Below are 12,563 nucleotides of genomic sequence, written 5' to 3' on the forward strand. Positions count from 1 at the left end.
TGCTGTGCGTGCTGCAGCATCGGCAGGGTGGGCAACCAGGTTAGTGCTGGGCTTTGCCTCCCAGAGAACGCTTCACACCCTATTCTGCCCCCGAACCCATCACTGGCCCAGGCATCAAAAGGTGGTGTCAGAAAGCAAACAGCCCTGTGCTATCCCCTTCAAAGAGCTTCATATCTAATATCTCACTGAGTCCCCCGACTAGCCTTGGAAAGGCAAAGCAGGGATTGTTAATCTCCGTTTTGTAGATGGTGAGGGGCTTGTTTAAGGCTACTCTGAATTCAGCATAGAGCCGGGACTGAGCTCCACTCTCCTTGTGCCCATTTTTGTCAAGCTCTGGTCTGTAGAAAATATATGCCTGTCTCTGGGTAGTCCCCAGGCTCTTTCCCTTTAAGAACTTAGATCTGAGGCTAGACGTGGTGGCTCACGCCTGTAACCCAGCACTGGGAGGCTGAGGTGGGAGGATCACCTGAGGTTGGGAGTTCACGACCAGCCTGACCAACATGGAGAAACCCCCATCTCTACTGAAAATACAAAATTAGCCGGGTGTGGTGCTGCATGCCTGTAATCCCAGCTACTCTGGAGGCTGAGGCAGGAGAATGGATTGAACCCGGGAGGCAGAAGTTGCAGTGAGCTGAGAACGCAGTACTGCACTCCAGCCTGGGCAACAAGAGTGAGACCTTGTCTCAAAAAGCAAATAAACAAGAACTTAGGTCTGAGACGACAAGCGCACGTGCACACACACACATGCACACACACACCCTTACAAGATGCACAGCCACCAAAAAGCCTAATAAGGCAAGGTGCCCAATACCACGATTCAGGATCCACAAAAACGGCCAGAGGTAATTGACTGCAACCTAGTCACTGCAAATGGGGCAACTTAGGCCCACAAAGGTCCAGAGACTTGCCCCAAGTCCCAGAGTAGACTAGAGCCCAGGTCTCTGGACTCCCGGTCCTGTGCTCTCTCCACTGTCCACCCCCTCAGCAAACAAGGCAAGGCAGGGAGGAGCAGGAGCTCAGAGAGCCTGGGGCTGAAGGGTGGGAGGATGGAGCCTGGTGGGGAGTTTGGTCCACATAGGTGGATGTTCCAACCTTTCTCTGGCAGGATCCGAGTCGGGGCATGAGGTACCTGTAACCTGTTCCTTCAGCACCTGAAAGAAGCCACAGAGGCCGGTTCCCGAAGTCAAATGTTTCCTTGCCCTCTGTGTCCCCTCATCTCTTATCGCTGTGTCCACTGAGTGGCAGAGGTCCGGGCCCAGCACCTTGCAGTCTAGGAGCCTGTAATCTGCGACAGGAGACCTGGGGAAAGGGTGAGGGCTGGCAGAGGACCGCTCCCCCCGCCGCAGCACTCCAAGAGAGAGGGGTGGAAGTCACTTCAAGGGTTCAGAGAGGCCAGAAGCCTCTCCCACCAGGGACGGGGACCCCGCGGTGGGGCTGCGGGCGCCCAGTTGTTTTTCTCTCCTTCCCTGCACTCCACCCCATGCAGTTTTCGAGGGGCAAGCTGTGTAGCTCTCCTTGCCTCAAGGAGGCTCTGCAGCCTCCCTGCCGGCCCTCGGCCCCTGGGGTGGAGGTGGGCTGGGGTACATGTGCCCTAGGAGAATGGGGTGTGAGAGGCCTAGCACGCCCCCTGACTCTCTGGCTTATGGCTTTGGTGGCATCTCAGGCTGTGGAGTGGGGGGTAGTGGGGTGGCGAGCCTTTGGAGGTCACAGACACAGGGTCGGTGGCACGTGATGAGGCGCAGGCCTGGCTCAGGGAGTGGTGCCCACAGCCCTCGGCTCCTCCCCTGGGGCCGCCCCGCCCCGCGCGGGAGGGGACGGGCGGGGACCGGCGTGGGTAGGCGCGGCGACCCGCAGGGCCAGGTGCAGCGCCTGCGAGTCCGGGGTCGCTGCGGCCCGGGAGGAGCGTCCGGTCTCCAGCCCGCCTGTGCCGTCCCCGCGCCCTGTCCCCGGGACGCCGAGACCCTCGGAACCCAGGTAACCCCTGGCGGGACTCCCCGCCGCGCCCGGCCTCCCCACCTCCGGGTCCACGCGCACCCGCCCGCCGCGGCCCTGCACCAGTGGAGCCCGGGTGGCCGCTCCGAGGGCGGGTCTCGGAAAGTTTGAGCCCGGGCGGCCCTGACCCGGCGGCGGGCGGCGCGGCCACTTTGGTCGCACGCGGGGCCGGTGTGAAGGTGGGGCGGCCGCCGCCTTGCACAAGGCTCTCTGCTGCCATCGGGGTGCGGGGTGGGCGGAGGTGTCTTGCCTGGTCGCACCTTTTCTCTTACTCTCCAGGGCGTTCGCGCGGCTTACCTTTCCTCCACCGCCCCCCTCCCGCCACCCCCGACTTTGATAAAAGCCTCGGATTGGGGCTGCACAGTTGGCGACTTCTTTACATCTGGGCTTCCCGCCTCCTGAGCCCAGATGTGAGCCGGAGCTGAGCGGGACAGTGTGGGTGAGGGGCGGCCCTCTACCCGCGGGGGTCGGTCCCAGCCCTGCCGAATTGGGTGCCCAGCTCCAGGGAGTCCCCCATGCTCTGTCACTGGCCTCCCCGCTGGCCACAGCCCCCAGCTCCCCCAGCACTTCCAGTCCCCGTCGGAGGAGCCCAGGAGAGGGTGTGGACCCTAGCCCAGCAGAACCCGGTAACTCTCATCCGTGAGCAGAATCGGCTTCCTCCCGCTTAGGGTGGGAGGAGGGCTCAGCTTAGTGGGGGTCGGGGGGTGACAACTGCCCCTTCCCACGCAGAGCCAGAGAGAAGAGATGGGGAGAGGTCAGGGGATCTGAGAAGAGCTGGCAGCCAGCAGGGACACATCCCTGATGTCATTTGAACCTAACAAACAAATGGCAAATAGATATTAGCACATGGGCAGATGAGAAGACAAGGAGGCCCAGCGACGTGCAGCCATTTGCTGGAGAAACTGTTGGACTTTTCTCCACCACTGAGTGGAGGACGCCCCACCACAGCCTTCCAGAGCCGGATGGTTGCTTCTGTGTTCTTGCAGTGCCCTTGACTCAGCAGGGGTTTGCTTCTTCCCCCATACTCCCCACCTCCCTAGGTTCTTCCTGTGAAAGGGGTTCACGGGACGGGGCACCTCCAGGCAGACACAAACTCCAGTCAGGAAAGTCCTCCAAGAGCCAGCCAGTGCCTTGCTAAGCTCCCAGAACTGCAGGAGGGCAGGGACCTGCTTTGTTTCCTGCCGTAGCCATAGTACCTGGCACAGGGAAGGTGCTCTGCGAGAACGGAGTGAATTCGCCTGCAACAGCAAAGCTTCTTTTCCAGCTGCCTTATCTCTGCCCTTGGCAAGCAGAAAGGGCACTCTGAAAAGTTGGATCAGAAAGGTGTTCAGCCCCACCACTGAGATCCCCTGGCACTCTTACCCACGTGGAGTAACTTTTTCTTCTTATGCCAAAAGCACATCCTTAATCCTATGTGCTTTTCTTTCTTTTCTCTTTTCTTTTTTTTTTTTTTGAGACTGAATCTCACTCTGTCACCCAGGATGGAATGCAGGGGCGCAGTCTCAGCTCAGCACACTGCAACCTCTGCCTTCCAGGTTCAAGCAATTCTCCTGCCTCAGCCTCCCAAGTAGCTGGGATTATGGGCACCCAACACCACGCTCGGCTAATTTTTGTATTTTTAGTAGAGATGGTTTCACCATGTTGGCCAGGTGGGTCTGAAACTCCTGACCTCAGGTGATCCATCTGCGTTGGCCTCCCAAACTACTGGGGTTACAGGAATGAGCCACCGTGCCCAGCCCCCATGTGCTTTTCCAGAGAGACAGGGGACTTTGGATTTATCTTCAACTCACATCTCGTCCTGCCAAGGAGAGGCAGGGGCTGGTGGGTTCCATGCCCAGCTTAGTCCTACCCTAGACTGGAGGCAGAGCAACTTTGTCCCTTGACATAGAATTCTTACCCATCCTTTCGGGGGTAAGAATTGGAATTATTTGGAAATTTTAATCTTCATTGCCTTCTCTCTCTCTTTACCACTCCATGGGGCAGCTATGAATTGGGGGAAGAGAAGGTGCTTTTCTGGGCCTCAATTTCCTCATCTGCAAAATGAGAACAATAGACTCTGTGTGGTTTTAGGGATAGGAAGTGGTTCCAAAGGGCTCTGCAGGCTGTGAAACAAACTGTAAGAGCGGACTGATTTTCTCGTGTGTGCTCGCCTGGCCTCTCCGGTCGGCTGTAAGCTCTTTCGCAGCATCTTGGCATCCCTCACTCATCCTGAGCACAGAGAAGGTTTGCAAGACATATGTTCGAAAATAATCCCTACAGGAAGAGAAATTGTGAATTCATAAGAAATCAGGGGAGTTTTTTGTATTTTTTAGCCCAGCATCCTTGCATATAGACGTATGTGTACACACACACACACACACACACACACACACACACACACACACACATATATTTTGAGACAGGGTCTTGTTCTGTCGCCCAGGCTGGAGTGCAGTAGCATGATCTCTGCTCACTGCAACCTCTGCCTCTTGGGCTCAAGCTACTCTCCTCACCTCAGCCTCCTTAGTAGCTGGGACTGTAGCACGCACCATCATGCCTGGCTAATTTTTGTATTTTTTGTAGAGGTGAGGTCTTACTGTGTTTGTTGTCCAGGCTGGTCTCGAGCTCCTGAATTCAAGCGATCTGCCTGCCTCTAGCTCCCAAAGTGCTGGGATAACAGATGTGATCCACCGTGCCCAGCCAGAAATGGGGACTTTCAAATCCCTCTCCCTCCCTCCTCATGTGAGGGAAGGGGACACCCTACCACGCAGGGGAGGGTCAGTTGGACGGAAGGAAGGTTCTGAGAGCCCCTGTAGGTGGAGGTGGCCAGTGTCTTGTTCATCGAAGACCAGGGCAGAGTGAAGGATGCAGAAGAGTCCCTGGCAGTGCCCTGAGGATGCCGCCCACCCTGCTTTGAAGAAATCCTCCCCTCAGTCAGGACTTTTGAGGCCCTGTCCCAGGAACCCTGTGTGACCCCTGGACTCCTCAGCAGACCCAGGTGTCTGCCTTTGACCTGAGGACAGGCCAGCATGCCAAGATTAGTCAGTTCTGTTCCCTGGGGGAAGCCACTGAGAGACTGACTGGGGCTCAAGCCCGTGCGCAAACCTACCACCCCCGCCATCCCCGAGAGCTGTCCCTATACTCACACATGGCCCTGCCCAGTTTCCTGCCACCATTCTTGCCTCCTACCAAGGATCCAGCAGAGTAAGAGGTTTAAACCCAGAGTCTCTAAGCTGGACTAAGCCTTATCAGCTGTGTCCTCCCGCTTCTTCTCTGCTTCATTTTCCGTAGCTCATATCCCCTTCTGACAGCCTATAGATTTCCCTCTTTAATCTTGTTTGCCATCTGCCTTCCCTGTTAGAATATCAGCTCTGTGAGGGCAAGGCTTTCTGCCTCTCTCGTTCCCTGGTCTATCTCCAGGGATCAGAATGTAGTAGGTGCTCAGTTAACATGTGCTGAGTAGATGAACACATCCAACGCACCCCTTCTCAGTTTACAGATGGGGAGACTGAGACCCAGAGGCGAGGAGTGACTCTTGGAGGCAGAGCTGGAGCTTTTCCTAATTAGACTCAAGTTAATTTAAAGTTGGGTCTCTGTCCCTCATTTTGAATTACCTTGGTTGCTAGGGGTGCTTAAGAGGCCCTTGGCAAGAACCTTCAGGCCAGCTGCCTCCAGAGTTACCCAGAGGGGCACCTCCCAGACTGAATGGACAGCTGCCATGTGAGGTGATTGGAGAGTTCCAGGGAGGAATCATCCCTATCAGACCTCCATCCTCAAAGGAAACCACCCAGGGCCGCTCTCCCAAGACAGCCAACTCCTCTGTTAGTGAGTTCTCCCTTGGTGAAAATAGTGCCCTCTGCAGGTAGCCTTTAAAAATTCCCCAGTGCAATAAAAAAAAAAAAAAAAGCACATGCAATAAATAAATAAATTCCTCAGTGCACTGGAGAACTAAGGAAGTCCAAAGCCAGGCTCCAGGCAGCCCTGGGAGAGGGGTGGAGTTCCCATGGACTTGGGCTAGGGATAAACAACCAGTCTGAGAAGTGCAGCCAGACGCCCAGGGAAGCCTTGGAACTCTGAGGCCTCATTTAGGAATCTGGTAAGAGAAGCTAGAGGCCTCGGTGCTCAGCACGCCGCCCCCACCCGCACCACCCCGCAGAGGAGCAGATCTTGTACAGGCCTCTACGTTTCATCCATGGGGAGCTTTGGCTTTTCCCCCAAGCCCTGCTATTGACCCCAAACATCTTTTTCCATCGTCATTGTGGTTTGCCAAATTCAGGGTTGGAATGCACCGGAACCCTGGAGTTGGGGGAGGGACTCCAGAAATTAGGCACTGAAGGATATGTAGGAGTTCTCCAGCTTGTTGGAAACGTTAAGAAGGAAAGGGGCAGGCAGGTGAGGGAGCAGTGATAATGCTTTGCCAGAAGAAACGGGTCTGTAATGGGGCCTTCTGTGACAGGCCATCCTAGGCCCTCCCCTACCCCACCATCCTTGTCCCCAACCACTGTCTGTGGGCTCCTTGCTCCTGAAGAGGGTGAAGACCTGACCTGAGACAGAGCTTCATGCACTGCTGCCCTGGCCTTCCTTTTATTACCACGGTTACTACAAGTTTGCTGACTTTCAGCCCCAGTGGATGGGAAAGTGCGCCTGTTGCAACATGATGTGAGTCAGTTGTTCATAAATAATGGGATTGCACCGTCAGCTCTGGTGCCCTGGTTTCTGGCTCACAGTTGGAGACACAGTGTGGGCTCCTTGGTGAAAAGGGTAAGGGTGACTCTAGACGTCAGTTTGCAATTAAGCAGGATGGCAGTGAGGATCCAGCAGGTGCGAGAGATACAATCATTTTTGGCATGTAGCAAAAAAGACAGTGCCCACGAAGCAGTGATCCAAGGTTTAATTCTTACCCATGTCCTGTTCTCCAATCCAGGTTTTGCCTTACACAGTCACCCTCTCTCCTGATGTTGACCTCAGCCAGGATCACCCCCAGAATGCTATGGACTTAAGGGGTAAGTTTTGCCCAAGCCTCAGACTGGGAGGGTCATTCTGCCTGGACACACCGTAGCCCCTTAAGACAGTGTTCTTCTGATTATTTGGGAGCCCTGTGGCCAAGATGATCGGCTCACTTTGGTGGGATTCATTTGGAGCCTGCCAGAGACACAGAGCCCAACGATGATGGCTTCTGGACCCCAGAGTCCCAAATTCAGCCACTCCACTAGCTTTCCACTGGTCTTGGAGTTGGTCACTGCACTCCTGGGAGCTGAAGGCTAGTGTGGTTGGTAGAGAGCCCTGGATTCTAATTCTGACACTATCTAATGCACAGTGTGACTTTGATCCTGTCTCTCTCCATGTGCCTGTTTCCTCTTCTGTACAGCTTGAATTCATCATGGTGTCTTAATCTCAGCACTATTGCCTTTTGGGACTGGATAATTCTTTGTTTGTTGGGGGCATTGGAGGGGAGGGTGCTGTGCATTGTGGGAGGTGAGCAGCAGTCCTGGCTTCTACCCACCAGACACCACAGCAGCGTGTCCCCTTCCCTTCCTGGCAAACAAAACTGTCTCCAGACATTGCCAAATGTCCTCTCGGGGACACCCCATCTCTAGTTGAGACCCCTAGGTTAAATGATCTATGAAGACCCTCCCAACGATCATCCTCAGGACAGGGGAGACCGTTTTCTCTTCCCAGCCTGTTCCGTGAATGTGGACTGTGTGAATGAAGAGTCAACAGGTGGGCCATGCAGGGACTTACAGGTGGAAAGACCCCCTGGACCTCATGCTGTCAGCCAAGGCCAGTTCCCTTCGCTTTCCAGACCTTGGATTATATAAATTGGGGTGGGGGCTGGGGCTCAGAGTGACGGGGAGAGAGGTCTGTGGTCTGGGCCCACACACTAAGGTCAGTGGCCGTCCAGTGCAGGGCAGCCTGGTGACTAATCATCTCTCCATGCGCTAGGACTCAGCCCCCCAACTTTCCCCTCTCACGCTGCCCTGGGAGGGGACACAGGAAGTGAATCAGCCCACCCACCAGGCAGAGGAGGGAGAGAGGGTGGAGTGTGCCGTCATTAGATGCAAGGTCATGTCTGTGCCGGCCTACCCTGGGTTTTTATTTTGTTTATTCCTCCCAAGTTAGCTGTTTATTAACTTCGTCCACAGAATTCCCCCTTCTGACCTTGTTGCTTATAGAAGGATGGAAGATCTTTGGCAGGGGGAGGGGTTTGTTGATGAATAGTAGAAGTAAGTCACTGTTCTGGAGATAACAGGCTGTGAGGTTTGGGATAGTACTAACCCAGAACTACTGCTTTGGGGGATTCATTCCTTCATTGAAGAAACTCTGCTCTGGACGTGGGCTGGATGTGGGGCAGGAGAGGGGAATGAGACAGAGTGCCTGCCTACAGAACCCCTCAGTCTGAGAGGGCAGACATGAGGCCGTCCCTGCAGGGTACTGGGAATGTGCGTGGAATGCATGGAGCAGGGAGTGGGCAGCTCCACCCAGCTGTGTTGTGGGGGATTGGGGGTGGGCGGCAGGGGCAACACACGTGTTTGGGGAGGTGGCGGAAATGTTCGGGGAGCTTCCTGAGGGAAGAGGTGGACTTTTTGTTGTGTCATTGTGTTATTGCCTTTTTGTTATTGTGGTAAAACATACAAAACATAAGATTTACCATTTAATCATCTTTAGAGCTCGAAATTCCCCGTCATTAAGCGCGTTCCCGTTGGTAAGCAGCCGTCACCCCCCCATCTCCACACCTTTTTGTCATCTCCCAACTGAAACTCTGTACCCAATAAACGCTAATTTCCCGTTTCCCCTCCCCCCGACCCCGGTAACCACCATTCTCCTGTCTTTTTATGAACTGGACCGCTCTAGATACCTCCTGCAAGTGGACTCATGCTGCAGTTGTCTCCTCGTGACTGGCTAATTTCACTTAGCACAGTGTCTTCAAGGTTCATCCGTGCCGTGGCATGTGACAGAATTTCCTTCCTTTTTAAGGCTGCATAATATTCCATTAGATGTACACAACTTTTTCTTTTTTCTTTCTGAGAGAGGTAGTCTCACTCTGTCACCCAGGCTGGAGTGCAGCGGTGCGAGCTTGGCTGGCTGCACCCTCCGCCTCCCGGTATAGACCACATTTTGTTTATCACTTGTTACTGACACTTCGGTTGCTTTACCTCTTGTCTGCTGTGAATAATGTTGCTATGAACATGCAAATATCTGTTTGCATCCCTGTGCTCACGTCCTTTGGATGCATGCCCAGAAGTGGAGTATCTGGATCATACGGTGATTCTACGTTTAAGTTTTGGAGAATTGCCGAAGTATTGAGAAAGAGGTGTTTGAATTAGGTTTTAAGGATGAGTGTGGGATCTCTGGGCACCTCAGAGGGAAGGGGAGGGGAGAGGAAGGAAGAGAAAAGCCCAAGCTGCCTGAAGAAAGGGGCACCAAGGTGTTGGTGCCTGGGCCGGGAGATGAGGCCATGGAGGGTGGGAGGGGCTGGGGAGAGTATGGAAGGTCTTGCACCCTTCATCCGCCCGCACCCGGGGCTGGAGAACTTGGGCCCAGCCCTGTGGACAGTGAGAAATGTCCAGGGAGTTTTCATCAGAAAGTGAGACAGGCCGATGGTCATCTTAGGACAGTTGGGAGGAATGTCCCAGGTGGACTGAGAGAGAAAGAGGCTTGAGGCAAGAAGACCAAGTAGGAAAAAGCTGGGGGAATCTGCGGCTATTGGTGGGGAGGTGGAAGGAGCAGGTCTGAGGGGTGCTTTGCTGCACAAGGATGCCCAGAATTCTGGTTTGTTAGCTGGGTTGACAGTGACGCAACCAGCTGGGTAAGCTCACTGGAGGAGCAGCTGGTTTGACAAGATGAGGAGTAGATGGATTTAGGCCTGGGGGCTTCAAAGGGCCCACAGAACCACCTGGAGATGAACTGAGAGGCGAGGAGTTGACAAGTGTGCAGAGGCAGTGCAGAGCTGGGTGCTGAGTATGGGGTGAGAAGCCGGTCAAGGGCCAAGGCAAGGACTGCCATCAGGTCACCTGAAGGGCCCTGCAGAGTTAGAGGTCAGGACATGGGGTGGCCTCTGCTCGGTGTGGCTCAGTCCCTGCCCCGGGCATGTCATATCAATCCACACGTTCTCTCAGACAAGCTCGAGGATGTATGCTTGGGTTGGACACTGTGGGTGGAGATCCGGAAGTTATCATGACTCACTGACGTTAATTCATGTATTCATCCCATCACGCTCAGAGAGTGGAACCTGGCCAATACCACTGCACAGCTAAAGATTGAATGGTGATAGCAGGTGTGCAGGAGAAATGGAGTGTGTTATGGAAATGTGTCGTGGGGACATGACAGGCTAGGGCAGGATTTCTCACCTTGGCCCTGCTGACATTTTGGGCCAGATAATTCTCTGTCATGTGGGACTGTCCTGTACACTGGAGGATGTTTAGCAGCATCCCTGGCTGCGATGCAACAGATGCCAGTAGCCACGACACCCACTCCCTGCTTGTGACAGCCAAAAATATCTCCAAACATTGCAAAATGTCTGCTGGGGGGCAAAACCACCCCGGGTGAGATCCATCGGTCTAGGCGTCAAAAAAGATTTCTTTGAGGTAGTTATGTTAATCTGAGTTCCAGAAGATAGACAGGAATTAATCAGGGTACAGCAGGGGTGGAGAGTGGAGGAGAGTAATCAAGGCTCCAGGTTCCAGCAAGTGCAGAGGCCCTGAGGTGGGAGAGAGCCCGGAGGCAGCAGTGAGGAACCTGGTGTAGCCTCCTCACTGAATGAGTGGGGAAGGCTTTGATTAGGCGAGCAGTGGTGAAGCGGGGAGAGAAGGGTCAGATTCTAGGGATTTTTAAGAGGGAACACTCTGGGTTCTGGTGACTGAAAGGGTTTGGACATGAGAGTGCTAAGGAAATCCCCCAGGTGCAGAGAATGAAACCGACTAGAAGCTGGTGAATTACATTTGGAGCATGTTGGGTTGGAGATACCTGGGAGATAGCAGGTGGAGTCCTGAGCTCGGAAGAGAGGTCTGGTTGGAGATACACAGTTGGAAGCTATATGCGTACAGGTGATGAGAGAAGCCCTGCGTGGATGGGACAGCCCCAGGAGAGCCTGCGGACTGAGAAGGGGAGCGTGGAGAGCAGGGCCTGGCAGGGAGCAGCAGGAGCTCCAACATTTAGAGATGAGTGGAGAACCCCAGGGAGAATGCGGCTGTGGAGGCCCGTGGAAGAGGGCTCCAGGCGCAGGGCGTGGCCCACTGTGAAGCCTGCGGAGCGTGAGCGAGTGAGGTGAGGAATGAGAAGTGGCTGGGCATTGAGAAGTGCTACGGGGAGAAACCAGACTGAGATGGTTGAGGAATGGGCAGCAGGTGGGAAGACAGGCAGCTGGCAGACAGTTTTTCCAAAAATATGTCAGTAGAGGTGAGGAGAGAGTGAAAAAGCCAGAAAGAGAAGTGGGTTAAGGATCTCACTAGGAAGAGTTTTCACCCCCCATCTCCCCTGATCTCCTGGTTCCCTCCCTCCTTGGAGGCAACGTTAGCAGTCCCATGCATGTGTTAGGAAAGACATATATAGATTCTTTCCCCCAGATGGTGGCGCATGCATGCACTCTGCCCCTGAGTCTTAATTTTCCACTTAGCTATCTACTGTAAGGTTTTCTCGTATCAGTACATAGAAAGCTGCTTCTTGGCCAGGTGAGGTGGTTCACGCCTGTAATCCCAGCACTTTGCGAGGCCGAGGCAGCAGATCACCTGAGGTCAGGAGTTCGAGACCAGCCTGGCCAACATGGTGAAACCCCGTCTCTACAAAAATACAAAAATTAGCCAGGCATCATGGTAGGCACCTGTAATCCCAGCTACTTGGGAGGCTGAGGCGGAAGAATTGCTGGAATCTGGGAGGAAAAAAAATGCTTTATGACTGTATATGGATGTCACGGAACTTATTTAACTAATCTATTTTTTGGACACGAGGTGGGTTTTGAGCCTTTTGCCACCACAAATGATTTCCCGCAGAATCCCTTGTACCTCGGTCATTTTGCAAATATAGGTGGCTATAGGTAGGATAAAGTCCTAGACGTGGAATTGGTGGGTCAGGGTTATGTTGTTTGTATTTGAAAGGATACCAGCAATGTGCTTTCCATGGAGTCTATAAGAATGTACCCGCCTACCAGCAGCAGATAAGATGCTCATTTCCACAGCCTCCAATAGAGTGCTACCAGACACACCGGTATCTGCCAATCTGGAAGACAAAAAAAGATTCTTGATATAGTTTTAACCTGCATTTTTGAATAAGGTAGAGTACATTATCACAGATAAAAAGTCATTTGAATTTCCTTTTCTGTGAACTGTCTATTCATGTGTTTTATCCATTTTCTTCGAAGTTGTTGATCTTTTTCTTATTAGAGGAATCAGAGGGAGTCTTGGTGTACTGGGGAAGCTAGTCTTTTGTCTGGAATACACTTTACGTTTTTCCTTCCCCATTTGGTCAGTGATTTTTTCCCTTTTTTGCTGTTACTGCTATTTTTTTAAGAATTATGAATGTTGATGGGAGAGATTCATTAGAGAAAGGGGATCTCAGATGTGGAGGTCCCTGAGGAAGCATCGAGGTGAGTTCCAGAA

At 53.5% G+C, this 12,563-nt stretch overlaps 1 protein-coding gene across 6 annotated transcripts in view; it reads left to right on the top strand.

The window, feature by feature from the left end:
- The first annotated feature begins 1,886 nt into the window (after positions 1-1,886).
- The window catches only part of PAQR5 (progestin and adipoQ receptor family member 5), a 92,304-nt gene continuing 81,627 nt past the window's right edge, over positions 1,887-12,563 (top strand). For 5 of the 6 annotated variants that reach the window (XM_064382158.1, XM_064382145.1, XM_012451336.3 and 2 more), the window contains exons 1-2: positions 1,887-1,974; positions 6,896-6,974. The gene's annotated coding sequence lies outside the window, so the exon portion shown is untranslated. Of the gene's footprint in view, positions 1,975-6,014; positions 6,068-6,895; positions 6,975-12,563 lie in introns of those variants that run through there. The other variant, XM_064382149.1, reaches the window with a different exon arrangement.

This window comes from Aotus nancymaae, unplaced genomic scaffold, assembly GCF_030222135.1.
Source record: "Aotus nancymaae isolate 86718 unplaced genomic scaffold, 86718_ANA_hifiasm-v0.15.2.pri h1tg000003l, whole genome shotgun sequence".
Lineage (NCBI taxonomy): Eukaryota > Metazoa > Chordata > Mammalia > Primates > Aotidae > Aotus > Aotus nancymaae.